The 27,025-nt window shown below is 37.4% G+C and overlaps 1 protein-coding gene across 1 annotated transcript in view; it reads left to right on the plus strand.

Moving 5' to 3' along the window:
- Nucleotides 1-18,142, plus strand: part of VGLL3 (vestigial like family member 3) — a 119,185-nt gene extending 101,043 nt beyond the window's left edge. Inside the window, exons 5-7 of the transcript XR_007407538.1 lie at nt 8,391-8,526; nt 16,617-16,744; nt 18,006-18,142. The gene's annotated coding sequence lies outside the window, so the exon portion shown is untranslated. The remainder of the gene's footprint in view (nt 1-8,390; nt 8,527-16,616; nt 16,745-18,005) is intronic.
- The last annotated feature ends 8,883 nt before the right edge of the window (nt 18,143-27,025 follow it).

Raw genomic sequence — 27,025 nt, forward strand, 5'->3', positions numbered from 1 at the left:
ATATAGCAAATAAGGACCATGCAGGCTAAACAGCCTGACTTCAAATCCCAATCCTACCATTTACTACCTTTGTGACCTTCTCTAGGTCAGATTCCCCCTCTATAACCAGGGATGACTTCTTCTCTTCCAAAAAAGTATCTTCCTTATAGTGTTATAATGAAGATTAAAGGAATTAATACACAAAGAAGTGGTTGGAGTAATACCTGAGTAAGAGTTAGCTCTTTTTACCCATGCTTATGAGTCCACAGCTCTTAAAAAGCACATTTGGCTTCTAGAAAATAAAATTTGTAAATCCAGTAAGACACTCAATACTATGAGTGCTTCCTATAAAAAAATTATTAGTTATCAAATCATCTCTAGTTAGGCCTACCTAATGCGAAAAGCCTAGAAAAAAGAGAAAGAACCTGAAAGAAAGAAAATAGGTTAGGTATTAAACTTTCAAATATTTCCAAATATCTGGCCCTAGATATTCCTGTAATAGTGAAATCTAGCCAGACAGATATTATTCGCATCTCCAGGTGATTATATGGCAAGGCATTTAAGTGTTGGGATTTTTTATATGCCTTTCAAGAAAGGAATTAAAGTGGCTATTAATTAATTCCATGACTAATTTGAGACTGTGAATGTGCAAGCAGAAGTTGACCAGCAGACCCCCCCACCCCCCCAGTTCAAAGAGAACAGATTGTGATTAGGATCTTATCTTCCAGGCCAACATCAAACTTTAGAGACATATTTTAAAGAGTGAACGAGACTATTCCATGAAACTAGCACAAAAAGAATGGAATGTAGTTTCCTTTTTAAATTTATTGCAATGGGCAATACCTCGGGCCCGTTTCTGAGTAACTTTTGTATGTTTAATGAGCAAAAATTCAAGGGGAATTTTTTATTTCTAAGTCATGCAGCCATAGATCTTCCTGATTCATTACCATAAAAATAAATTAGGAGAAGTTAGGTCTTGAAAAAGCCTATCTAATTATATAAGCTCTGGTTACACCGAGTGTCAAAGGGACTTCAAAAGGACAAAATAAAAGGTGTCTCTGAAGAAAGTATGTTGTGTCCAGGTGAATAGTGTGCACAGCTATCTTCAGATTTGCCTGAATATATGGAAATAAGAATCCTTGTTAAATCTCAAGGGAATTCAAGAAAAATATAATCTTGCTGTCCACACAAACCAAAATTTGGATAAATCAGAGAACTAACATAATGGAGACAAAGCTGTTCTAAAATTTTACATACTCTTATTTAAGATATCTGTCAAGAGTTTAAGCGACTCCATGGTATCGCTGCCTCCACACCCACTTTGTTCGGCCTGGTAATCTCCAGGCCCTGAAGCTGGCATGAGTCTCTCCTGCAGGTGCATGCCCTAGGCAGCAGCCCAGTCACAAGCCAATGTAGGTTTCTAATGTGACCGACTCAATTGCCATTGTGATCAACATTCTCCCCCGCCTCCCAGTGCCTATCCTTCATCCTCCCCTTAGATAAGATCCTGTGGAGGTCACCAAAACCCCGCTCTTTTCATTTGAATTGACCAATCCTACTTTAGCCCAGGAACTCCAAAGCATTCCACCCATGAACCATAATAAAGGCATGTGCTTCAGGTCCAGCCTCTCTTTCTCTGCCTGCACCCTGCCTTGACCTCTCTATGCCACCCTTTGAGGCATGCTGTCTACTTCCCCTAGGACCTGTGAGTAATAGATTGCCCTATTTGATTTGCTCTTGTAGTTTGTAGTTGAACCATGGCTTACCATCCAGCACCCTATGCTCCATTTAGTAAATATCAATTTGACAAAGTCATACCAATATCATAGCAAACATTTGGCAATTTAAATATGTAAAAAACTTTTACATAGAAAATAAAATTAGTAATATAATTAACTTATAGCTACTATTAGACCCCAATTATTAAAACTCCTCATAGTTCCCCAAATTAAGGTTTCTATGAGTATAGCAGATATTCTAAGTGATCTTATCTGTTCTATTAAAGTAGACCTAATGAATGAAGGTGAATGAAGGAGAAAAAAAAATGTATCAGAGAACTAGGATAATTGTATTGTTACTGTAGGTAAAACTGGTTAAATAATTTGCTTGGAATTTCGAGTTCTCTGTCCAAAGAGACTTCAAAAGCAAAGGCTGTACTGATTAGAAACAACTCAGCAACCAAAAGAGTGGTTTGCAAGTTTTTCTGGAGCAAATACAATGCAGTCTTTAAGTTAAATAAGGACATCATAATTTTGACATTGTATAGATAATTTATTTTATAATTTTTTCAGCGGGATGTTAAAAATAAAGGAGATCATTATGTAAGGATTAAAGGGCTAAAATCAATATTTAAATGAAAATAAACTATGAAATTTTTCTGTAAGAGAAATAGCAATAGTACAGTAGCTTTTGCTGCATTTCATGGATTCATGTTGCCACCTTCAATATGTAAGTAATTAATGTTTCTTTGACTGGATTTTAGTATATGAGCTTCTGAATATCCATGGGAAAACACGATGTTCTCATGATACCTACAGCATTTTAGGTTTGGTCCAAATACTACACACACACACACAAACACACACACACACACAATTGCAGAAAATCCTATAGAACTATCCAAACACTTTAGATGAATATGCTTTTGGTCATTATCTTTGAGTAAATTTTGTTATTAATTTTTTTAATGGATTGTGGGCATATTCAGGATGGCTGCAAACTCTGATGCTGCCCCCATGAGGAAGTGGAGCCTGTATCAACACTTTGAATCTGAGTGAATGCTGTGACTGTTTTGGGCAATAACACACAGCCACAATAACCCTGTGGACAGGGCCTGGGTCTGGACCTTAAGAGTCTGGGAGTATCTGCTTCCTGTTTCTTGGAACATTCTCTCAAGGAAGTTCTGAGCCACTACATAGGAATTCTGATTGCTGGAGACTACCGTGCTGACTGGCACATTAGGCATCCTCCTTGACAGCCCTGGACCATGCTCAGACTTCGGTCATCCACATTAAGGCCCCAGCTGTATGAATGAAAGAAACCACATTGGACCTTCCAGACCAGACCAGCCCTGCCGTTGAATACCAGAGCGGCCTTTGCCAAAACCACATGGAACAGAAGAGCCCAGCTGAGCTCTGTCTGAATTATTGACCCATAAGATCATGAAATATAATAAACTAATGATGGGGTTTACATATCTCCCAGTGCTTTACTTAAATTATATTTTCTTTTTTTTTAAATTATATTTTCTATATAAGTAAAGCCAATAAAACATTTTTTGTCAATAAAAACTGTATATAATTGAGGGAACTTAACTGGTTTTCTGTCACGAGTATCACAGAATTCTTCCATATAGATTTTTATGTATAATTTTTTTATTGGAGTTCGATTTCCCAACATATAGTATAACACCCAGTGCTTATCCCATCAAGTGCCCCCCTCAGTGCCCGTCACCCAGTCACCCCATCCCCCCACCCACCTCCCCTTCCACTACCCCTTATTCGTTTTCCAGAGTTGGGAGTCTCTCATGTTCTGTCTCCCTCTCTAATTTTTCCCACTCATTTTCTCTCCTTTCCCCTTTAATCCCTTTCACTATTCCTTATATTCCAATATGAGTGAAACCATATGATGATTGTCCTTCTCCAATCGACTTACTTCATTCAGCATAATACCCTCCAGTTCCATCCACATTGAAGCAAATGGTAGGTATTCATCATTTCTAATGGCCAAGTAATATTCCATTGTATATATATATATATATATATATATATATATATATATATACACACACACAATCTTCTTTATCCATCTGTCAGTGGACATTGAGGCTCCTTCCCCAGCGTGGCTATTGTGGACATTGCTGCTATAAACATTGGGATGCATGTGTCTTGGTCTCTCACTGCATCTGTATCTTTGGGGTAAATCCCCAGTAGTACAATTGCTGGGTCGTAGGGTAGCTCTATTTTTAACTCTTTGAGGAATCTCCACACAGTTTTCCAGAGTGGCTGTAACCAGTAACCAATGTAACCAATGTAAACTTTCCCACCAACAGTGCAAAAGGGTTCTCCCTTCTCCAATTCCTCTCCAACATTTGTTGTTTCCTGTCTTGTTAATAGCCAGGGGAATATTGAAAAAGAAAACCAGAGTCAGGGGCATCACAGTGCCAGATTTCAAGCTGTGATCATCAAGACAGTGTGGTACTGGCACAAAAACAGACACACAGATCCATGGAACAGAATAGAGAACCCAGAAATGGGCCCGCAACTCTATCTATGGTCAATTAATCATCGACAAAGCAGGAAAGACTATCCACTGGAAAAAGGACAGTCTCTTCAATAAATGGTGCTGGAAAAATTGGACAGCCACATGCAGGAGAATGAAACTGGACCATTCTCTTAAACCAGACACAAAGTACACTCAAGATGGTTGAAGGATCCAAATGTGAGACAAGAATCCATCAAAATCCTAGAGGAGAACACAGGCAACACCCTTTTTGAACTTGGCCACAGCCACTTCTTGCAAGAGACATTTTTGAAGGCAAGGGGAACAAAAGCAAAAATAAACTATTGAGACTTAATCAGGATAAAAAGCTTCTGCACAGCAAAAGAAACAGTCAACAAACCTAAAAGACAACCTACAGAATGGGAGAAGATATTTGCAAATGACATATCAGATAAAGGGCTAGTATCCAAGATCTACAAAGAACTTATTAAACTCAACAGCAAAGAAACAAACAATCCAATCATGAAATGGGCAAAAGACATGAACAGAAATTTCACCAAAGAAGACCTACACATGGTCTTCCATATAGATCTTACAATTTTTTCTCCTTAAATTCAGAATATTAAAGAATTCTAAAAACAAAAACAAAACAGAATAAAAGATGGAACCTTGCTTAAATTTCACCTCCTCAGAGAGATCTTCCTTGACCAACCTATTTGTGTATCTTTCATTGGCCTCCTTACTCTGCTTATTTTTTCTTCATTACACTTATCATTACTGATATTTTTGCATATCATTTCCCTAGTTTGTTTCCTGCATAAAAGTGACTGGCACATAATAGCCTCAATAAATATTTGCTGTAGAAGTAAAACTTTGTCCTCTTGCTGAAAATTATAAACTTTGTTTTAGTAAGTAAAAATTACAATTCACCCCAATATTTTTTAAAAAGAAAGGTATTCTGATATCGTCTAAAGATAAAAGTTTTTATTTTTGAAGAAGTAATTAACATGCATTTATTAATGCCTTTATTTTTAGGGATGTATATTTACTTGATATTCATTTACATAGCCAAAGCCATTTAAAGATTAGTTTACTATTAAATATCATATTAAAACTTATAGTTCTCTCTGGAGTTAATCAACCAACAAATTTTCTTTGTCTTCCCTTCTTTGTGTTTAATTAACATGACAGCATATTGTATATGAAATACTAGCCCCCATATTTCATGTGATTGTCTGTATAATTCATGTTCATGAGGGTATCAAGACATTTATTTCAGCGCATGTGAGCTTACAATGGCATTGAAAAGTCATGTTGATAAAATTAATTGTCTTGTTTGACAAACAGTGGAAAAAAATCTAGAAGGACTTTAAGTAAAAAGTGAAATTAACTTTAAAATGGCAAAACATACAGTGGCTCCCCATTCGGTTTATTTTTTTTTTTTTTTTTTTTTTTTTTTTTTTTTTTTTTCCCCATTCGGTTTAAATGAACACACCATTATCAATCTTTTCATAAAATCTCAGTGTGGTACCGTTTCCCTATTAAATCTTTCTGCAAAGAAAGTGGAGCTATTTTGTATGCTTATCCTTTGTTCTTATACCACTTTCTCTTTCCCATGTTTACATTATAAGAGGGATGTTAAGAAAATAAAAGATGAAGCCAACTGAGAAAGGCCACATAGAAGATTTGAAGCTTCAGGAGTAGGAGCAAGAACAAATCCTCAAGGCATGTTGCTTGCATGGCTAACAATACATTTCACTTTAAAATTCAGGTAAACTGCATGAGAAGCTACATCATTATTTTCCGGAATTAATTTCTCTCTACTATGCAACAATGACTGTTCTTCTTATCAACCACTCTCATAATGGGGAGTAAACAACCAACCACCTCAGCAACATATATTATTAAGATTCTTCCTTTTTCAGGCCAGCTGTCCCTGCAATTATATTTTACAAATACAATTCTACACAGCTCCTCTCAGTTGAACACAATAATGTAATTTTACTGAATGACTCTGCAGAAGGCCTAATTATTTCTTGAAGCAGGGCTCCTGATGTTATTTTGCATTTAATTCATGACCACATGCAGTAACCACAGGTTATTATCTGTGCAGTAACCAATTGAAATATTTTCTAAAAAGTATTTCACGTACTTTTTAACCTGTGACTTTTAGAAACAATCGTACTTTGCTTTGCTTCTTGAACACACCCAAAGGATTCAAATATGATAGAGAATTAAATTATAAACCATATATATATTGAATCCATTTTAATTAAAAAATACGTATTAATTCTAGTATATTGAAAGTGCACCTGTGTCTTCCAATTACCTATTATTTTAATAACCAAATAAACTTGCGAATCTATGTCAGTGACTACCAAGTGTCTTATTTATTCATGGAGTCTTTTCTGAAAACATCAATTAAAAATTAAATTAATGGGATCCCTGGGTGGCGCAGCGGTTTGGAGCCTGCCTTTGGCCCAGGGCGTGATCCTGGAGACCCGGGATCGAATCCCACATCGGGCTCCTGGTGCATGGAGCCTGCTTCTCCCTCTGCCTATGTCTCTGCCTCTCTCTCTCTCTCTCTGTGACTATCATAAATAAATAAAAATTTAAAGAAAATTAAATTAACATCAATTAAAAATGATTTCCTCTTCTTCAAATATCTAGATTTTATTCAAATTTCCTTGTGGAATCCACTATTTGTTATTCACCACATATTGCCCTAAACTGTAAACATTTTTTTTACAATGACACACATAATTGTCTGCATATACTTCCATTTAAAATTATATTGATATGAAAATAAACACAATAAAAGTTATAGTTAACATACAGCAAGTTCTTACTAGGTACCAGGAATACATCACCCTTTAGATATGCTATCTTCTAAATCTTCACATGGTCCTCAGTAAAATATATCACTTAATAGATAAAAGTTTCAAAACTTGGAAAGATTTAGTAGCTTGCAAAAAAATAAATAGGCGTTAAATGGAGAACACAGGATTCTAATTAAGAGATCTGCTATCATTGATGTAGTTCATAACTCTCTATATGCTGACATATATTTAGGTTAGGTTTTCAAATACTGAGATATTGCTTGTGTGTGTGAGAAAGAGTGTGTGAGATCTTCAAAATGAATGTGTGTGTGTGTGTGTGTGTGTGTGTGTGTGTATTAAAAGGATTATAAGAATAACATCAAAATTTCCCATATGGATGTTGGGTCTTTAAAAACAGGCAGAAACACCAGTAATAATAACAAAATGCATTTCTACATTCTAGAATAGAGGCTGTAATAAAATTTATCTTTCCTATAAGATTTCTTTACCTAGGGAATTAAAGTGCTATGTGTTATTTTCCTAGAGATGGCAATAAAGGTGATTTACTCTCTGATATAGTTGTTTGTTACATCTGAGGGGGAAAACTATGTTGTTCAAGATTGAAGATAAAAATTATATGTAGAACAAGAATAAAAGAAAAAAGGAAAGCCACAACAGTAGAATAATAGTAAACTTAAAATATAAACATGTTTTATAGAAAAAAGAATATCTTGTCAAATAGTTCTGGAACTCCAGCAGACGATCTCCATAATCTAGGTTTATTGTCTGGGTATGGAGGTGCATTTGTTGAAATGGCATTAAAATATACCTATGAACCTCACAATTCTAACACAGAGGCTTATTTATAAAAATAATTAGCTATTAGTCAGCTCTGACTTCAAGAATATATTTAGATCACCTAGGAAGCGTTTAATTCACACCGAATTTGCTCATGTTATTACAAGCGTAATTCCAAACCAAGAAGACAAATGTTTATGTTAATGCAGTTCGCAAAGAACATACTTTTTGTTCCATAGAAATATTGTTAAGAGTCATTTCCTTAGTATGCAAATGATGAAAGTCAAGTAGTTGTGACTTTTGTGATATTACATACAGAATGTCATTGAAATGTTTAACTTATCAATAATAACTCTAGAAAATATTATTAATTAATGGTTGCTGTGCTAAAATATTAACTGAACTGAATAATACTTTTCAATAAAATTAAAATAGCAATGTAAAAATAAATCCTGAGATCAGTTTTGCAAAATTATAGTCAAAAGAAGAGATATGTGAATACAGTAAATACCCTTAGACTGCAATGCTGTTAAACATGTGATTAATATAGTTCTTTCTCTGCTTTATATCCAGGTGGATGAAACGATTAGTACAATTGATGAAGTCATAAAAAGCATGAATATTTAAGATAAACTTTATCACAAGAGATTTACTGTACTCAAACTCGAGATTCTGTGAGTATAGGAAGAAGCATCCTGTGAATAAAATGGTAACTGTGTTTTTAGGCCTAAATACATTTGAAAAATATTTTTAAAGTATTTTTAAATATTGGAGGAGAAAAAAAATTCAGATATATGACTTTAACACCCAGAAACAATATATAATTTAGGATTGGGGAACAGAAGGATTCTAGATATAAGAAGTTAATGCCCAGTTTATGTCATAATAATAATAAAACAATAGAATAGTCTTTTAAGTTATTTGTATAGCTTGACAATGAATGGATTATTCATATTTTGTTTTGCCAAGTACAATTGATTGTATAGTAACAGATGATTAATGTGAATGAAAACACTGTATTTCTATAAAAGAAATGATGGGATGCCTGGTGGCTCAGCGGCTGAGCATCTGCTTTCAGCTCAGGTCCTGATCTCAGGATCCAGGGATCAAGTCCCACATGGGGTTCCCCACAGGGAGCCTGCTTCTCCCTCTCCTGTGTCTTTACCTCTCTTTCTGTGTCTCTCATGAATAAATAAATAAAAAATCTTTAAAAAGAAAGAAATCTAAAAAACAACAACAACAAAAAACCCAAAGAACAAAACAAAACAAAAAACCCCCAAAACTCAACAAAAATAAACAGAAAAAGAACAAAGCATAGCAGATCTGGGCTAAAAAGTACTGTATAAAATAGAAAACAAATTACAATGGTGAATTATTTAGCCATCAACATCACTGTAAAGCATATGTGTCCAAAATTATATCAGAGGCACAAGCATATTTTTACATATTTTAATAATTATAGAGAATGAAAAGAATTTATTTGATAGGCCATACAAAGAGCAACATTGTATACCTCCAAGAGATAGGGAAACTATTACAAAAATTTGAGGCAGAAATTATTTTCTTAAGTAGAATTGGTTTTATATCGATTTTTGAAAATAATAGAATAAATGAAAACTCTTCTAATCTAATCTAAATTCATATCCATCAATTAAATTGATTTCTAGGATGCCTGGGTGGCTCAGCGGTTGAGCATCTGCATTTGGCTCAGGGTGTGATCCCGGAGTTCCAGGATCGAGTCCCATATTGGGCTCCTTGCATGGAGCCTGCTTCTCCTCCCTCTTCTTATGTCTCTGCCTCTCTCTCTATGTCTCTCATGAATAAATAAATAAAATCTTAAAAAAAGAGATATTGCTTTCTAAGATATGTTATAATCTTTCAAATATCCCCAGTCTGCTCCTGGGGCCAGCCACCAGCAACAGTCATGTGAGTGACTCCACTCTGAAAGTATTTTTTCCAGTCAAGTTGCTTTAGCTGATACATTTTGAAGGAAAAACAATCTATTCCCACCATGTAATACTTAAATTGTATAAATGGGAACAAATGAAGAGCTCTTGTTTTTGATGTCACTGAACTTTGGAAGTGAATTGTTACATACCAATGGATCTTTACTAAAACAGTTTATTCCTTTGGAATCCCTTTGCAATATCTTTGTTCCTTCAGACACCTTTCTTCTTACAATTGGTTCTAAGTTTTGACTCTTAAATCTATAATTATTGAAATATTATATATAATAAGTAAAAACAATTTTAAAAATAGGGAAATATTTCAATATATGATTACATATAAGCATTGAAATAATGTTTAAAGGATATTTGATAACACAGGAAAGAAACTCATCAGTTAATATTAAATGAGAAAAAAAATTTCATGAAAATCTTTATTTTGCTTTCTTGGCCATGCCATGGCCTAGCCAATGCCATCTAACTCCAAATCAGCATCACATCAGCTGAACATGAGCAGGGAACACACCATCCTGATTGTTCTCACTATAAATTCATGAAATTATCCTTGACGTTTCAAGTCTACTCTATCCTATTTCTAGTTCATTCACTCAGTCGTCAAAAGGCATCATTTCAGACCATGGTTAATCACTACCTATCTTACCTACTATTCTTTGACCTCCTGCCCACTTCTAGAGCTCAACCTCTCATCTGTCTGAGGAAAGCACTTCCATTCCCTTTCTTGCTCCTGGGCATCACAGCTCTCCCATATTTTTTTTTAAGATTTTATTTATTTATCCATGAGAGACACACACACAGAGAGAAAGAGAGAGAGAGAGAGAGAGGCAGAGGGAGAAGCAGGCTCCCCACAGGAAGCCCGATGTGAGATTCAATCTCAGACCTCAGGATCATGACCTGAGCGAAAGGCAGATGCTCAACCTCTGATCCACCTAGATGTCCCCTTCTCACCCTTTTAATATTGAAGTGCTTCAGTGCTCAGTCCTTGGCCTCTTCTTTTCTCTACCCATGCTCTACATCTTTGCTGCCTTATATGGCCTTCTGGGTTTAAATAACTTCTACTCCCAGATGGTCCATATCCAGACCAGACATTTCTTCTGGACCATACAATATCCAACTCCATGCTCAACTTTTCCATTTGAGGGTTTAATGCACACCTCAAACTCAACATGTCCAAATCCAATACCTGGTATTTTTATCCATCCGTGGATTTCTCCACCTTAGAATACACAGTTGTCACTCCTATAATCTGTTGCTCTGGTACAGAGTGGTTGTGCAATACCCATTTGTTAAACTAAATAATAAATGAATACATGAATCAAAATTTCAGGGCACAAATACATATATACAAATACCAAACTAAAATGAACTATATCAAATCAATATCTGAATAGTACTGATCCTTAAAGGTGAAGGGAATACAAGTGCTAGTATTTGTTTCATTAAAATTTTCCAATTGTTATGTACTGCTCTTACAACTGGAGGAAATATTTAAAGTACAATCCTTCTAGATTTTAAGACATGTAATGGGTAAGACTGAATAAGTAACTTAATAAAAATACTGCTTTAGCAGAATTAAATATTAGAATTTATGATTATGTTTTTTTAAAGATTTATTTATTTATTTATCATAGACAGAGAGAGAGAGAGAGAGGCAGAGACACTGGCAGAGGGAGAAGCAGGCTCCACGCACTGGGAGCCTGACGTGGGACTCGATACCGGGACTCCAGGATCACGCCCTGGGCCAAAGGCAGGTGCTAAACTGCTGAGCCACCCAGGGATCCCCTATGATTATGTTTAGAGAAGCATCAGGTAAAGTTTTCTTTTGCTCCATCGAAAACAAAAAAAAAACATTTCAACAGAAAGTAATGGTATTAAACTATTTTACTAGGTATTTTTCTCATTTATGAAAAATGCTATCCTTGAAATCTAGGGACGTGACTGGCACCTGATAATACGTTTTTTCATTACTAACCATGCTATTTTAATCTTTTCAGATACATTTATTTATAAGTAACTGATGTTCAACACTGTATCAAATTCTTATTTTATATCTCTTAGGCCTCTCCATATCAATATTTGATTAACAGTAATTTAAACTATCAAGCCAAGTTTCTGTTAAGATAATATATAATTCAGATATTTGACCTATTTAAATCCTTCCACCAAATTACTTCAGCAAAATGAAATACAATTTTTTAAGTTGAAAGTATGAGCATTTCAACTATGGTCAGACAAGGTAGTCAGCTTTTATTTCCTTGAGTTATATCTGCTTTGTGTTTGTGCTCATGGAATTAATCAGTGGGTACATGGAACAGATAGGACTAAGGGGTTCTAAAATTATAGTGTGGGCTACACTAAAAACAACTCTTAGTGTTCTAAAACTGTGTGTCATCTACATTCCTCATGAAAATGAGCATTAAAAAGTTCTCATATAAATAGATCTGATAACATGCACTCATGTATGCCCAAATTAGGTTTAAAGTCTATATGACTTTTCCTTCATTTTTAACAAAGGTTTGTGGAGTTTCATGCTCTTTAATGAATAAGAATGTACAATTTGTACGACATGCCCATAAAACTGAATGTTTACTCATTAAAAAAAAATCTGCTGTTTCTTTTTGTAGCACAGTGGTCATGAGCATAGGCTCTAATTTTGGGCTAACTGTGACCTTAGGTCATTAAAATCTTCTGTGACTCAGTTTCCTCATTGTAAAATGAATATTAAAATAGCACTTAATCCATTATCACTATTTGAGGATTACATGAAATAATACATATTGCCTACATTGGGATAATTTGTTATTTCTTCATATGCATAAAGTATTTATGCATAAAGTTTGCCAGGGCTGCCACAATAAAATACTAGACAACACAAATTTATTTTTTCATAGTTCTGCATGTTGGAAGTCCAATACTGTGATGTCAACAGGGTGGGCTCTCCTGAATCCTGCAGATGGTTGCCATCTTGCTGTGTCCTCATATGGTGTCTCCTCTGTGTGCAAGCATCCCTGGTGTCTCTTTTGAGTGCTCTGATTTTTTCTTTCAATGGCACAAGTCAGATGAGATTAGGGTCCACCCTAAAAGCTTCATTTTTACTTAATTTCCTATTTAAAGGCCCGATTTTCAAATGCAGTCATGTTCTAAGGTACTAGGAATTAGAGCTCCAGCATACGAATTTTGAGGGAAACACAATTCAACCCATAACACATGTACAAATATGGCAAAATTCTCTACACATTGTCCCCCTGGTATGAAGCTTTTTATAATCTCTATATTATTTAATTATTACAATAGTCTTAAAAAGGATATATCATTTATTTATTTATTTATTTATAAGGATTATGACACAGGATTATGTTACTTAAAGGGATTAAAAATATGATAAGAAAAAAAAGATGTCAAGGGATACGTGGCTGGCTTAGTCAGTGAAGCACACAACTCTTAATTTTGGGGTTGTGGGTTCAAGCCTGTATTGTGGGTATAGATAATACTTTAAAAAATAAAATCTCAAAAAATATTTAAAAAGATAAGTTTAGAGTCTAGGCTGTGAACCACACCTCTGTCAGACTCAAAAGCCTGGTCTTCTTACAACATTATGGTTTATCTTGAATTAATCAATTATTTTTTTATTGGTCAGTTCATTTGCCAGATAAGTAACAACCATGTTTTTGTAGATGATCTTCACTTTTGTTTGCTTTTTAATTGTCTCCATTGGCCAACCTGTTTTATCAATTTATATATATAGGTATAACCTTGTGGAATTTTATTTTCATTTCACTGGAGTGATTAACTTTTTAGATTTATCAATGATTACCAAAATAAGAATCGTTTAAGCTTTCTGACAACATTTGCCATTTCTTCACTAGACTCACTGGAGCCAGGATAGGGCCTTTTTTGGCTAGGTAGCCATTTTGGATGATGGGGAAATGAGATTAAGATTGTCAGGATTCCTGAAAAATGAGAATAATTCATACAAGTTTATTGAAGATAAGATTGAGAGAGGCATAGAGTTTTGGATTCCACTGCCTTATCTTCATCACTGCTATCTTGTCCTATGTATCTACACTTCTCAAGTAGACTAATTTACAAATGGAATCAACGTTATGGCCCCCTCCTTTTTTAGAAGCATTTGTTTTGGGGATGAAAATAAGACTAATAAATTAGCTCCTCTTTCTTTTTTTTAAAGATTTTATTTATTTATTCCTGAGAGGCAGAGAGAAACAGAGACACAGACAGAGGGAGAAGCAGGCTCCCAGCAGGGAATCCGATGTGGGACTTGATCCCTGGACCCCAGGATCACAACCTGAGCCAAAGGCAGACACTCAACACTGAGCCACCTAGGTGTCTCTAGTCTTTTTTTTTTTTTTAATGGATTGTGAAGGCAGCACTGATTTTCAAAACAACGATTTCAACAAATAACTGTTGTCATCTCAAATGACTCATTTGGTGTGAACTAGTTCATATGCCAATCTCTAGTCTGATCTAAATGGATAGTCTCATAAAAACATAAATTTTGAAATTTTCTTTTCATGCTATTAAGCCTTTTTCCTCCCCTGTGACAATGTCCACTGAGCATAGTGAAAACATAATGATCACAATAACAACAGATTTTAAAGAGAAGGTACAAAAAACTCCTTTTCCTTCCCCACCATTTTGTTCTCTTTTTGGTTAAGATTTCCTCCTTATAGACAATTTTCACAATGAAAATAGAATAGCCTCTTTGTTATATCTCTTTACTAGCAAGTAACTCCAAGTTTTTGAACTATGGTAGTTTGCAAATTTGATAATATATGATTTTATATTATTATGAAACCAGGTAAAAATTACTTAAAACAGTAAAAGAAAGCCCAGAAAATATCATTTTTATTTAAATTTTATCATTTATAACTTGCTAATAGCAATGGCATTTGGGAATTTAGGAAATCTAAAAGATTTTTCATATCTGAGCTATACAGTATTCCAGAGAAAAGTAATATTATGTCCATAACATTATATTATTCTCACATAAGAATATGGTGAGAATTAATTAATGTATATATACATATATACAGAAAACCTAGATTAGTGCCAAGTCCATCATAAGTACTATTTATATGGGAAGGTGATCCCTCCCTTTATAGTATTTGAATTTATTGAAAAAAATAAACATCATTTTACTTAGTTTTAAGTAGTTTAATAACTTTGTACATGATTTTAACCATGAGAACATTTTCATAACAAAATGACAAAATATATCAATCATTAGTCCACTTTAGAAATATATGTAACTCTATGGCAGCCTGGGTGGCCCAGTGGTTTAGCACCGCCTTCAGCCCAGGGCATGATCCTGGAGATCCGGGATCGAGTCGCATGACAGGCTTCGCACATGGAGCCTGTTTCTCCTTCTGCTTGTGTCTCTGCCTCTCTCTCTCTCTTTGTGTCTCTCATGAATAAATAAATAAAATCTTAAAAAAAAGAAATATATGTAACTCTAGAAAGTATAGTTGAATTTCATCTCTGAAGTTTAATATTGAGGTGGATTAAAATTTAGATACCACAAAGCTAACTTTTCTGTAAGAGAAATAGTAAATTATTTTTGAAGAAGTAAATGAGTTTTAATAACACTGATGTACATTAATATTTTTCTGCAAAATATGCATTTCAATATGAAAACAACATTACTGACTTTTGTAAAGGTTTATTTATATTATATATAGAGAAAGCACGAGTTCAGGGACAGAGGGAAAGAGAGAGAGAATCTCAAGTGGCTCTACCCTCCAACGCACTCCAATGTGGGGTTCCATCTCACTCCTGAGATCGTGACCTGAGTTGAAACCAAGAGTCAGAGGCTTAATTGACCATGCCACCCAGGTGTTTTAACATTAATGATTTTCGAAATTAAAGTATCACATGTTTCTCAGTATCCTATCTTTTCTGTCAACCATCATGGTTAAAATATTTTAAAAGCAATCTTCCTTTCATTGACTATATCCCTTTAAGAAACAAAACAAAAACAAGCTTTTGAAAATGAATTAGAAATGTATGTATAGTGAATCTAGGTTTGCATTTTACATCTTGTTACATCTTGGGTTTGTAATTAGGTTTATAATATAAAATGTAATATTCCTTGATTGTGATGTTGAAATATGATTATCAAAGCAAATGGAATAATATTTTGAACTTTATCGATCTGAGTTCCCAAAGCAAGACAATAAAAGGCACCCAAGTATAAAGTACGTACAGTGCCTCAATTCTCATAAGTTTTCCTGAATTGGATGTAAAGGGTGATTAATTGAAGTGCTGATTATAAAATGATTTGCAGGGTACACAAGTAGATCCAGTCATCTATTTAAGTCTATGAGTACTCTCCCAATACAATAGCCATGGATACAAATTGTCCCCTGAAACCAAGGCAATTCATTTTACTTTGGAAAAATTAATGTGTTTGAGGGGGATATATTACTAGTGCCATGTTATTTCTGTTTCCAGAAATTCATGTTAAAGCTATAACTAGCCTCCATATTTCACACACATCCTTCCCCATCCCCATCCCCATCATCATCTTCTATTGATACTTACTGAGTGATATGTATAAACCTATTATATACTAGACTTTCATTATCTATGGCATTGAGATTTCTCAGATCGAAGCCAATTTCACAGATCTGAATTGATGTTAGAATTTAGAATGCTTATTACAATCCCTCTAGGTCAAAAGACATAGAGATCTTCCAGGTAGATATGCAAACTGTTATGTATTTGATCAAAAAATAGCCTTTCTATCAGGGTATATGAAAGACATTCCATTTCCATTGTATTAAATTTTGTCTTTGAACTAATATTCTATTTTTTTAAGATTTGTATTTATTCATGAGAGACACAGAGAGAGAGGCAGAGACATAGGAAAAAGAAGAAGCAGGCTCCCTATGGGAGCCCAATGCGGGACTTGATCCCAGGACCCCAGGATCACGACCTGAGCTGAAGGTGAGCCACTAAACCACTGAGCCATCCAGGTACCCCTGAACTAATGTTCTATTAAAGCTAAACTAAAATGGGCAACTACTTGAATTTTTATGGGTTGCATCTCTGGGCAGTTATCTATATAGTTAAAATTATTGTCCTTAGAATTAGGCAAAATTGGAAAGCTTACTTCTCAAACTTTGCAACTGATAAAGATTTGTGTTTAATTTCTAAATAAAAATATATTTCTGAGGCAAAATTCAAACTTCTATAAAACAAGAATGTAGTACTTCTAGATGCCTTTTATAAAAGGCAAATCTCATCAAATCAAACAAAGGAGTAAATCAGAAGGTAAGCAAAAATAACATGGTTATAATTTCTTTAAAAAAGGAAAAATGAAGAATGTACCCCCCACTCTTGTTAGAAGGTACACGTACTTGAAGGCATTATTATGAACAGCTGTTAGCCACCCTGCTTAAGTTAGCTGTGAATATCTGAAATAGTTGTCCATGGTAATAGGAAATTCACGGTGATTTTACACCTTTAGAGAAGCTTTAGTTCCAGCCTATCAAAGCTCATTCTTTCCTGGAGGAAGCTCAGAATTACACGGTCTCCACATCTGCAGAGCATGTTGTGCTTCTCAATCATCTAACTGCACTAAGACGGGCTCAGTAAGATCACTGTTTGAGACATTTTCTCAAGCCACATTTGGTTTCAGCAGGACAGGGCAGGAGGGCAGGAGCAACACAAGGGCACTGCACTGTCCGCTTTGTAGCCTACGTAAAACGGTTCGTGGAACTGTGAACGAGAAACGTTCCTTTTACTTTCTTAACTAGCTTGACCGACTAGAAAAGCAAGTTCTCTGCATTTTCCTATCAAAAATATCTTGATATTTTTTGTGTTTTTTATAATTACAACTTCTTTCAGATCTTTATAGAGGGAAATATCAGTAAATAGCATGGGATGCTGGACTTATTATAAAATACTAACATTAGTCAGATTTTACCAATAGGTTTTTTTTTTAAGAAAAAAAACTTTTATTAGCTTTATTATATCTTTTTTTTCTTATTTAAATGTTTTTATCTCAAAATGTTAGAAAACAATACCTAAGAGATTTTGCAGTATTCCTGAGAACACCTGAGTACCATATATAAAAGCTATTATTATATGAGGAAAATCATTAAAAGCCATTTTAAAAGTAACTTTAAAAAATATCGGTTCATTCTAAATCTGGGGATTTTTTAATTACAATTTCTACAACGAGTTTTCATCTGTTTATGATTAGAAAAACTAATGAAGAGGACATACACGATCTATCTTCAGGAACAACAACAACAAAAAAAAACACTGACTATTCTCCCAACCAAATTTTTCAGAAGCAATAATCTTTTACTTTAGAAGTCACTGAAATTTTCTCTAGAAGACCAAATTCCTCTTTGATTGATTGGACTTCATCAAGTGGAATGGGCAGGAAGAAACTAAAGGTAAATTTGCTATTTGGCATACCCATCCCAGCTCTATATGCTACTGGATCAGGATATGTTTGTTGGGAATTGGATGGACATGATGAACTCCCATTTTATAAGACTAATTGAATTTGAGTTGAAAAAAATGACCTTTGAAAACCAACTGCAAGTTTGACCAAAAAGGTTTCTTATCCATCAAAACTTGTTCTCCAAATATGTTTTATGAGATATGCCCAGCATCAACTCATTTGTCTTTAATATGAAATTTTGAACATACTGGATAAATCGAATTCAGGAATATAATAGAGAGGAAAATATAAAGAAATTTACAGTGAAGCACAAAGATAACCATGAGTAAAATTTATGTTATAAGGTATAAGTGCACAGTTCTTATTTAATAAATTGCTGGCAAATTGTCATTTATCTAATAAGAGTCATTCATCTTTTTTTGGATTGTGTCTACATGATAGCTTCACTAGAAGGGAGGGGGTAGGAATGTCTTTCCATAGTGACTTGGTGATTATATTAAAAAACAACAACAACAACAAAAACTCAAAACAATTTCATCAAAATCAGAATCTGCCTATGTTAAAAGAATTCCACTGTTTACCATTTCTCTAAGAACTTCAGGGGTAATAAGTTCACCCATGGCAAAAAGATAAACTTGTGAAACAGGATGTAAAGAGCAATTCTTTGCCTTGGCAGGCTCCTTTGGTGCTAATCCGACGCAGTTATAGTTAGGGGTCTTCTTCTTGTCTCTAGTTACTGATTTTAAATCCACACATACTTGTATTCCTTCTTTGAGCTCATCTTGTAATTCCTTTTACTATTTTACTGATTAGTGTTTGTTCCTTGCTGGTTTTATATGGCCCAATTCTGGCCCCTTACTCTTATCTTTTCTGAAGGTAAGAATCATCGTATAGTAGCTCAGAGTTGAGCATCAAGTGGCTGGGGCTCATAATTCTTACCTGATTTACTGAGTTTTAACTTTAGTTTGGCTAATTTGCTCTGAATACTTATATTTCTCACAACTTCTTCCTTTGTTCCTCTCTTCTTTTTCCCTTAGATTTGAACCTCCATGTTTTCAGCCCTAGGTTTGTAAATTTAGCTCTACTGCTGAGCACTCTGTTGTTCATTGTTTCATTCAATGGAGGGAACCTCTTAGCAATTGGTTTCTGTAACTTTATGCCTTTGAAGAATGATTCCTAGTCCTCTGCCCAGTTTCCTGTCTTGCATAGGCTTTTGTGTTTGCTTCCATCTTATTAAGAAATTATTTGTTAAGATACTCAATGGAAGTAAACATTAAGAAAAATTCAATAACCTGTAAGTTAACCTTAAAAAGTCACAGTTTGGGATCCCTGGGTGGCGCAGCGGTTTGGCGCCTGCCTTTGGCCCAGGGCGCGATCCTGGAGACCCAGGATCGAATCCCACGTCGGGCTCCCGGTGCATGGAGCCTGCTTCTCCCTCTGCCTGTGTCTCTACCTCTCTCTCTCTCTCTCTCTCTGTGTGTGTGACTATCATAAATAAAAAAAAATAAAAAAAAAAAGTCACAGTTTGCTCTCCATAGCCTACTTGGAGTTGGGGTGGGGGAGATGGTGTTTTGATTTAAAAAATCCCCTCCCAAGTACCTTTCCTTGTCTTGGAAACTCTTCAGTTGCTGCAATACAGATGAAAAATCCCCAAGATTTTGGAGAAAATTGTGTTTGCAGCTCAAGTTATCAAAATCATTTGTATGTTAAATACTCTGTTTTAAACATACTATTTAATGTCAGGCGGTTTAAACAAAATCTGTGTTAATTCTGCTATTCAATTAAAAAAAAAAAGGCTTTCAGACATCCACTGAGAGAGCTGAGCAAGTTAACATGGTGCCTGTCTCTATCACACATTTAAAGGAGCAAGAGGTCAGGTATTTTACAAATCTAAACCACCTCATCCCTTCTCACAATAGGACTAATGACACAACCTGTCACATAGATCTGCTATGTAGTTCAACAAGTTGCATTTATCAGCCACTTAATGCAAACTGCCACCAGAACGGCTGTTATACAATGCAACCTGCCACATTGAAAAACCTGCTACACAGAAAACCAAGAAAGCAATTGTTAAATACTAAGGATATTATAATCTTGTTCAATGGAAAAGGGCTTCTTTTACCTATAATTCCACCGTTTGAGTAACTGTTTATCTTAGTCCGTTTGGGTTGCCATAACAAAATACCATAGACCAGGTAGATTATAAACCCAAAGATTTATTTCTCACAGTTCTGGAGGCTAGAAATTATAGGATCAAGCTGCTGACAGATTTAGTGTTTGCTATCTAGACAGCTGTCTTTTCAATGTAATCTAACATGGCAGAAACGGTTAGAGATCTCTCTGGGGTCTCTATTATAAGGGCACTATCCCATTAATAAACGCTTTGCTCTCATGATCTCATCACTTCCCAAGGCCCCACCTCCAAAAATCATCATATGGTGGATTAGATTTCAAATATAAATTTTCAGGGGACACAAATATTCAGTTCATAGCACTGTTCCTTTCCTTTCATAAACTATTAAATATTTGCCTAACATGTACCAGGCACTGCACTAGATGCTGTGAATGTAAAAGAAAATAAGATGCTACTTCTGACCTCCAAGCTTCATAGATTAGTAGGCAAGACATGCATGAAAAATAAATTCTTTGTGTTAAAGAGGTATTTCTTTAATACAGTTCCTCAGTGTATGAAGAGATTAAGTATCAATGGAATTATTTTCAAAAATAGAAATAAATCCAGAGTTGGCTCATAACCTGGCCATGCCCCAAAAGTGATCTTTTCAAGTGTTCTAGAAATGGGGATCCCTGGGTGGCACAGCGGTTTAGCGCCTGCCTTTGGCCCAGGGCGCGATCCTGGAGACCCGGGATCGAATCCCATGTCAGGCTCCCGGTGCATGGAGCCTGCTTCTCCCTCTGCCTATGTCTCTGCCTCTCTCTCTCTCTCTCTCTCTGTGACTATCATAAATAAATAAAAATTAAAAAAAAATCAAGTGTTCTAGAAATGATCCTTTAAGGTTTCCAACTTTGAAAATGTTCACAAAAGACTATGTATAAAAACCAATATATATGAATTTATTAATTTACAGTAGGTGGTACAATTATAGGAAGACTAGATGTTTATATTCATTCTCTAAGCATATTCTTTCCCTTTAGGCAAGCTGTATTAAAAGACAAATTATTACACTATTGCTTTGTGCACAGAGTATCAGAGCAAGGAACTCTTGCTGCTTGAGCCTCACGTGCATGAGCCTATTTTGTCCCTTTCCATAAAGCCTGGTAGACGACGTGGTGATGTAGTCCCTACAGCATTCGTCTTGTGACACAACTGCCACACCTAAGGCCAGTATTGTGCCAGAAAAAGGCAGTTGCCAGATAATGGAAAGCCTAGTATAGGCAGATTTTATTCATCATTTTGGCTAAAAGGAAATCATCTATGTGATTGGAAATCCAACACATGTTATTAAGAGAAACTGAGTGGTTTGGTGACAGAGTAGATGGGCTGCCATTAGCTTCACATACTACATTAACAATATTAAACACTTATTAACTTTAATGACACACGATTTTTATTGCCAGTTGAATGATTCTTAAGGTAGAGCTATTCTGAAAGCATAGGCAATAGTAAGAATAAGAGAAAATTGTTTTAAGAGACTCTTGTCATTCAAACGGTCAACAGGGGAAAATACTCTTCGGTTGGTAGGAATTTGTGCAAAAAAAGTTTAGGCTTCTTCAGCTGATGTCACGACATACCATATGTTTATTTTTTAATTTACTTGATTATTATACCCCTTAACGAATCTGTACCAAAAACATGAGCCTTTTTTCCCTAATTCCCGATCAGCTGCACAGGGATTAGATCTCATCTTTAGTATCTAACTTGTTTCTTAACTATAGATGATAGAGACTATCTCATTCATAGTTTGGCAGAAGTAGAAAATAACGATCCATTTGTTATTAAAGAAGAAAGATTTATGATTTTTGCTACTGAAAAATTTGGTAGAGGAAGATTGCTGAATCATAGAGGGTCACTCTGTTACCTAGACTTGTCCAAATAATCACTTTTTTGACAATGATAAATAGTTTTCTGCCCAACCTTCAGGGAGCCAATGACTCCAATGTACTGTTAAGGAGATTGATTGCCTTGCAGACACCAATATATTTTTTTCTGATAACAGTTTTTTATTTTAGGTGAAATGAGAGCCACCACTTGAGTTGGTCCTGGGCCATGAGTATGTGAAGCAACGCAATTACCAAAACCCAGTAATTGAAACAATGGAGTAGTGATGATTATAGTTCATTAAAAAAACTAAGAAAAGTATTCAGTATTTTCAAAGAGTTCAATATATTTGAGGTATGGGAAACATTTAAAGGATTGGGTTTCATGATGTCTTATAGTTTCATCTAGCTCTTAAATTCTATGACATGGATTATGCTTTTAACAAGCTTTACAAAGGGGACTCATATCAATGTGAATTACAGACTCATCTGGGAAAAATGAATTTAAACAACCATATGATTCAGTTGCATACAAATCTGTGGATCTGTTAGTGCTGGGCAAATTTGGAAACACAGCAATGAGTCTGAGAACCCTTTTTTTTTTTTTTAATTTTTTTTAACTTTTATTTATTTATGATAGTCACAGAGAGAGAGAGAGAGGCAGAGACACAGGCAGAGGGAGAAACAGGCTCCATGCACTGGGAGCCCGACGTGGGATTCGATCCCGGGTCTCCAGGATCGTGCCCCGGGCCAAAGGCAGGCGCCAAACCGCTGCGCCACCCAGGGATCCCCTTTTTGCACACATTCCCCAGGCATTACGTACAGAGGAAGTAAAATGTACCACTATTTTAAAAAGCTATGAAGATTTTTTAAAAGATTTCTTTATCTATTTATTTTAGAGAGACGGCGCGCACACATAAGCAGGGGGAGTGGCAGAGGGAGAGACAATGAAGTAGACTCCCCTTCTGAGCGCGTTGCCTGGTCCAGAGATCAGTCTCACAATTCTGGGATCGTGACCTGAGCTGAAACCAAACTGGGTCAGTCACTTAGCAGATCGAGTCACCCAGGTGCCACAGATAATTTTTAATCGATAAGTTCACTTACAAACTTTAGAAACAAATTTAGTCCGTAGCTTTCCTATCTATAAAATCGAAATATTATGAAGAGGTAAAAGGAAAATTAGGAATATCTTAACACAAAACATGGTAGAACAATATAGAAAACATAATTAAAACTCTGAAACCTTTTGCCGAAGACCATCAAGATGGAAAGATAGATATTTTTTTTTCCTTCTGGACGGGAAAATAGCGAATCTGTCAATTCTCCCTAAATTAATCTACTAGTGCTGTGCAGTCCATCACTATCAAATTCTTAGAGTCTTTTAAAGAAAACAATTATTCCGGGTCCCTGACTAGCTCCGTTGGTGGAACTCGCAGCTCCTGACGTCGGGCTTGTAAGTTCAAGTCCCACATTGGGTGCAGAGAGCACCTAAAAATATGATCTTAAAAAATACTCCGAATCAAAAAAGAAATACTGGAAGGACATCTGTGGGAATAAACACGGGGAACAGAACAATAGAAATGACAAAGGTGTGAGGCGTGGTCTGACTCCGAGTAAACGTGCTCGGCGCGGGTGGCCGGGACCAGGTCTGGGGTCTGGGGTCTGGGGTCTGGGGTCTGGGGCGGGCGGGGCGGACTCGCGCACCTCGCGGCCGGCGCACGGCACCTCCCGGGGACGGCCCCTCGGCTGCTGGCGGCCGCGCTCTGGGGACGTCCTCGAGGCCGGGAAGGCCCGGGAAGGCCCGGGAAGGCCCGGGAAGGCCCTGGAAGGCCCGCGCCGCCCCCGGGACTCAGCGGCGGCGTCCGTGCGGCTGCTCCGAGAGGCGCAAATCCCGGCGCGTCCGACACGCGGCAGCGAGCGAGCGTGGGCGCGCGGACCGCCCAGGCTGCGAGCACGAGGGCCGCGCAGGCCAGCACCAGTACCGAGCCCGCCCCGCGTGCCCCGGAGGAGGGGGCGGGCCCGGAGCCCCCGCGACGCCCCCCGTGGGGCCACGTGTCCCCACGCCCCGCCGCCAAGGCCGACGCCCCCGCGGGCCCGGGCCCGGCTGCTCGGGGCGGTCCAGCGGGGCCGTCCCGTGTCTCCGGCGCCCACTTCCACGCGGGCAGCCTAGGGCCGAGGAGCGGCCGCGCTCCCGCCGCACGTGCCGCTCCCAACGCGGCGCTTTGGCCGGACGCCCCCGAGCGCGCCGGGCCCCGGGGAGCAGGTGCCGCCCCGCGAGCTCAGAGGGCGCAACAGCCCTTTCATAAAAGGTGCTTATTTCCGCGTCGAATTCCTTAGAATAGCCTGTGCCCCCCTCCATTTTTTTGTCTTAAAAAATACTTGTCTAAGGGCTAAAGATCGGCAGTGACTAAATTAAAGCTGTTTGTGTCACCGGAAGCCCTTTCAAGCAGCCCGATGAGGCGCTGGGGTGCGCTGCAGTGCAGGGGGCGTGCAGGGGGCGCCCAGGTCCCGGGAAGACCGCAGGTGGACGGAGAGCGCGGCCCGGAGACAGGCGGGGCCCGACCCCCGAGTCTCGAGAGAGAACGAAGGCCGGGTCTCAGAGGCAGTGGGAAGCCGCCTCCGACTCATCCAACACCCACACACCTCGCTTCCCCCTCTTCTTACCACCGCGAGGCGCTGGAAGGAAAGACGGATCTCTCGATGCTTGAGGCTTGAGACAGGTCCTAGCGTGCCCTCGTGGAGGTGCCCTCCGGAATGTGAGGTGCCACAGCGGTCTCCTTAGTGTCAGGCTACAGGGCCCGCGTCTCAAAGAAAACTGGCCTTGGGACCCCTGGGAGGCGCAGCGGTTCGGCGCCTGCCTTTGGCCCAGGGCGCGATCCTGGAGACCCGGGATCGAGTCCCACGTCGGGCTCCCGGTGCATGGAGCCTGCTTCTCCCTCGGCCTGTGTCTCTGCCTCTCTCTCTCTCTGTGTCTATCATAAGTAAATAAATTAAAAATTAAAAAAAAAAAAAAAAGAAAACTGGCCTTGACTTTCCATAATCCAGAAGAAGCACTTGAGATGTTTATACAGTGTTCAAGAGCCTGTCTTTCTACCAAATAATAAACTAGAAAGAACTGTGAAAAAAATAAATAAAATTAGTGAGGAGAAATTGAATCATTCAACAAACGGTGTTAAAAATAAATATGGACATTTATTCACTATTTATACAAAATCAGTTATTAATTTATATGTAAAATAAGAGATTGTGTAAGTATGTGCAAAAATCTTTGGTGAATAATCTGTAATCTTGGGGTAGAGGAGGCCTCTTTAACCACGAATTAAACATAAATTAAGATAAGGATTCATTTAACATCTACACGTTCCCAAAACAAGATAGAAATTCTGTAAGCCTACATTTTCAGCGCATAAGTGAAAAGAATAATATCAAATATACAAATTTATATATATATATTTTTTAAGGACCTCTTATAAATCAATATGAAATATGTCTTGAAAATTTCTCTCACTAATAAGGAAAGAGAGAATCATTGCTGTTTGCTGCTGCTGCTTGGAGCGTCCTCACGTTCCTGTGCCTTTGTGAAGTTTGTCTAGGGAGGAACATGTTGGGGTTACAGCGGCCTCTTATATTCAATTGGATGGGCATGGGATGGTAGCTTCGTTACATTTTTTTCCCCACTACAGTTAAAAAATAATCAAGTTCTTCAAATCCAACACCATACTCCCATGATCTTTCCCCATATTTCTGTGCGTCGAGATGCCCCTAAGTGCTCTACCTACTACGGAGTCAGACCCCCAGTCTGACCTGAACATGAGAGGATAGCCTTGTGTGGAAATGCGGAGCTACCTCACTCAGGGTTTTACTCTTCTGGGTCATTGTGACCCAACCTCTCATAGTACAAGAGCTGGAGAGCCAGTCAGCAATTAGGAACAGACATCAGCATCTATTGCTGATCAAGCAGAGGCTGAATGCAGCAACCGCAGGGCAGAAGCCATATAAATCCTTGGTTAGTCAACTTGTGCTAACCCACGGAAGCCTAAGGAGACGGACGCGTGCGCTCTTGTCTTCTGACCTGGAGCAGTAGAGAGGATTGATCTGTAGGAGCTGCTCTATTTAGAAGGTGAATTTGATATTAGAAATCCAGAAAAAAAAATCTTCAAATGTTTTTTTTTTTTAAGTTTTTTTTTTTTTTAATTTATTTATGATAGTCACACAGAGAGAGAGAGAGAGAGAGAGAGGCGGAGACACAGGCAGACGGAGAAGCAGGCTCCATGCACGGGGAGCCCGACGTGGGATTCGATCCCGGGTCTCCAGGATCGCGCCCTGGGCCAAAGGCAGGCGCCAAACCGCTGCGCCACCCAGGGATCCCAAAATCTTCAAATGTTTGAAACATCTCGAGGTTCTTCAGGCAGCCTCACGTAATTATAGGTATTAATATTTGACCATGGCCAGATTTATTACCCTCCTTACAGTATAAAAATAGCATACAAGGAGAGCGGATATTATAATTCAATACTGTATCGAATACAGCACAAAAAGGCATTACCCAACCTCTCTGCCACCCCTCCCCCAGGAATATTTTCATTGCTCTGGGCTTATATACAATGACATACACTGGTTAAAAACTGAAAAAGGAAATACTGGCTAATAAGTTCATGTGTGTGTACAATGCCAAACATCCCACCAGCCCCACGTCACTAAACTTGCTGACTTTTTACTTGTCGAAGAGATTAAACTGTCCGCTCATCTGCATGCAGTTAGTTATGCACACTGGTGTGTCGCAATGACACTGACAACTTCATTTCTTCAAC

This window comes from Canis lupus, chromosome 31 (genome assembly GCF_003254725.2).
Source record: "Canis lupus dingo isolate Sandy chromosome 31, ASM325472v2, whole genome shotgun sequence".
Classification (NCBI taxonomy): Eukaryota; Metazoa; Chordata; class Mammalia; order Carnivora; family Canidae; genus Canis; species Canis lupus.